The sequence below is a fragment of the Benincasa hispida genome, chromosome 5 (assembly GCF_009727055.1).
Source record: "Benincasa hispida cultivar B227 chromosome 5, ASM972705v1, whole genome shotgun sequence".
Classification (NCBI taxonomy): Eukaryota; Viridiplantae; Streptophyta; class Magnoliopsida; order Cucurbitales; family Cucurbitaceae; genus Benincasa; species Benincasa hispida.
The window spans coordinates 27,185,707-27,189,191 of NC_052353.1; positions in this window are offsets into that span (position 1 = coordinate 27,185,707).

The following is a 3,485-nucleotide window of genomic DNA, read 5'->3' on the forward strand; positions in this document are numbered from 1 at the left end:
TTTTTTTTTAACCCTAAATATATATGTTATAGACCCCTAAAGGAATATGTATTCCTTTACTTGATATATGTTAATTATATATTGTTGTATGTACTATTGTTTATTTGATATATACTGTGATTTAGTTGAATATTAAGTCAATATTTAATTTATATACTATGTGATAACTGATAAAGTAATTCGATTAAACAATATATACTTTTAATTTTGTATATTGTAATATCTACTGATCTTAATTTTGTATATGTTCCAAGGTATATTAACAATGTTTATACTTTTAATTTTGTATATTGTGATTTAGTTCCAAGGTATTTGTTAGAATATAAAAATTAATTGAAAATTTATTTTATTTAGATTTTATATGTTGTGATATATACAAATTTTGATGTGTTGGGATTTCTGATTACTTAAATTGATATATATCTTGTAAATGAAATTTATGATATATACTGTCATTTATGTCGAACATTAAGCTAATATTATTTATATATTCTGGTATGTTTCATATATTAAATTATACGGTGATTTATGTCAAACATCGAATCAATCTCTAATGTATATACTGTGGTATGTTTCATATTAGTTAGAATATTTTCAAATACCTAACAAAATGTTTTGAGGTATATTTTAAATAGCCATGAATCCGCCAAAAAAAAAAAAAAGTGAAACCAACGAAAATAAAAAAATAAATTTCATTAAATGTATTTTTCTCTCTCCAATTAAATTAAATAAAGGGAAAAATCTCAACAAGTAAATATATTTTCTCCCTCCTTTGAAAATATGAAAAAAAATCATATTAAATACATTTTATCTCTCCATAATAAATGTAGTTTCTCTCTTCATTATTAAGAAAGTTTTGAAAATAGGGAAATATATATAAAAATCGGGAATAAAAATAATAAAAAGGGTAAACTTGTCCAAAAATAATACTATAAGCCTTTGTTGAAAAAAATTTAAATTTAAAGACATTTTTGAAAAATATGGTCTAAAGAGGATATTTTATGTAAAAAATCTCTTTTGTTATTTATTTATTTCATATATTCATATATTATGTTTAATTTATTTTATTATTATATTATATTTATTTTAATATTATATTTTATTGGTATTCATGCTCCCGTTGTGCTCCTCAAGTTCACAACACGTTATCAGCACGAGCTCCTATCGTTTTCCTCGCTAAAGGTAAGTCCTAAAGGTACGTCGGTTTTTCTCTCTTCGTTATAATTAATAAATTAAATGTTGTTTTACATATTTGATATATATTAAACTTCTAATATAAATACAATATTTTTTAATAGTGTTACTATGAAAATATTATAAAATTAGAATTTGTAGCATTTAATATTAATAGTAATAATTATTTGTTATTAATGTTTGGTGCCAAAATACACCTGGATTCCATAAAAATGTGATCATCGAAAAAGAATTTTTCTTCTTAAAGCTTGTCGTAAATGAATGCACTTGAGGCTCCAAAATTTTAAATCAATATGTTATAGAAGACATTTTATACATTTCGGATATGCTCCTACAGTAGCAATATTGAGAGAAATGTTTTAAACAATATTCTGAACTAATTTCATGTCTTCTTATGGTCGAACAAAATAACGAGTTATTGATGAAAAATAATGAAACTCGACCAATTGGAACAACACAATTCTCTGAAATGAATGTTAATAATCGTGGTCAAGGTCGTGGTCGCATTCCAGGTCGAGACCGTGGTAGAGGAAGAAATAATTATTATTTTCATTGTGGTTGTTCTAATCATTCAAATTTCAAAAAAACCACAAAAAATGATGATCACAAAGGAAAAACTTCACAAGATAAGAGTTCAATAAGTGTTGAAAATAAATACTTCCGACGTGAAATGACTAGACAGTGGTCACATACCTGTCGTACGTCAAAACACTTAATTGATCTCTATGAATCTTTCTTGAAGGAAAAATGGAAAAATGTGGAAGCAAATTTTGCATACGAGGATAATGAGATATTTTACCCATCCAATATAACAAATTTGGATGTGGCACATTTTTTCAAATCTCCTGAAGAGAAAATTGGCACAATTGATGACATAACAAACGTTTCTTTTGATTTTGGAGAATATTTAGTATTAATGTTGTCCATTTTTTTATTTTCATGTTTTTTCCTTGGTTAATATTAAATTTTATATATTCCAAGTGTTGTTTTTCTTATTGTAATTATTTTCTTTCAGTGAAGAAATATGGATCATTTTCATATGTTGGATGCCTAAAAAATAAGTAAAGAAGATCTATGTCTGGCAGACAGTGTAACTACACATACAATATTGGGATTAGTGTCCTAATTCAACTGGAGTCTCGTAGTTTGTAAACATTGTACACATCGTTATGAATAAAATAAGAGTTATTTTATTTGCATTTACTCATATCCAATAAACAAAGATTCGTGGTTATTGTATGTAAACTTAAGCATGTATATGAGATATACAAGTTGATCATGCCTTAAGTAATAACCTAAAAGGTCTGTAGTATAAGGATAAAGGAGGGATACCTTATCCTGGTGACACTACGGATACGACCCGCTTTGTAGAGGTTTACAAGTGTTGTCAACTATTATAGATAGTCTGATCCTGACCAATCATGTAGAGACATGCGAGCGGGGGTGTCCTATACAAAGAGTTTGTATAAGACAAGACCATGAGATGATTCATCTCTTTATAACACTATTGATACTTGAGACTTACATCTCACTTAAACAACCATAGGTGACATGACCTTAATCCTGAGTGTTTTAGGAACTTCTGCCTTTGAAGGCGGTCCTTTGATTAATATGCGTGAGAGTGGCAAGATTGCCAACTCAACAAGCCTACCTTTTTGGAGATTTATTTGATTGGGAGCTGGAAACTCAGTTAGTTTTACAATACTATAGCTGTTGGGATTGATGTCCTAATTCTCCCGGAGTCTCGTTGTTTTGTAAAGATACACATTTTTCAATGAATAAAATAAGTGTTATTTAATTCTGGCATTTATTCATATCTAATAAACAAAACTCCTTGGTTATCTTATGTGAACTTAAGCATGTATATGTGATATACAAGTGGATCATGCCTTAAGTGATAACCTAAATAGGTCTGTAGTATAAGGATTAAGGTAGGATACCTGATCCTGGTGACACTACGGATACGTCCCGCTTTATAGAGCTTTGCAAGTGTTGTAAACTACTATAGATGGTAGATCCTGACCATTCATGTGTAGACGTGGAGCGGGTTCATGTGGAGACGTGAGCAGGAGTGTTCTATACAAAGAATTTGTATAAGACCTAGATCACGAGATGACTAGACTCTGTATATAACTTCGTTGATATTAGAGACTTACATCTCACCTAAATGACCATAGGTGACACGACCTCAATTCTGAGTGTTTTGTGAACTCCTGCCTTTGAGGGCGGTCCTTTGATTAGTATGGGTGAGAGTGGCTAAATTGCCAACTCAACATGCCTACCTTTTTGGA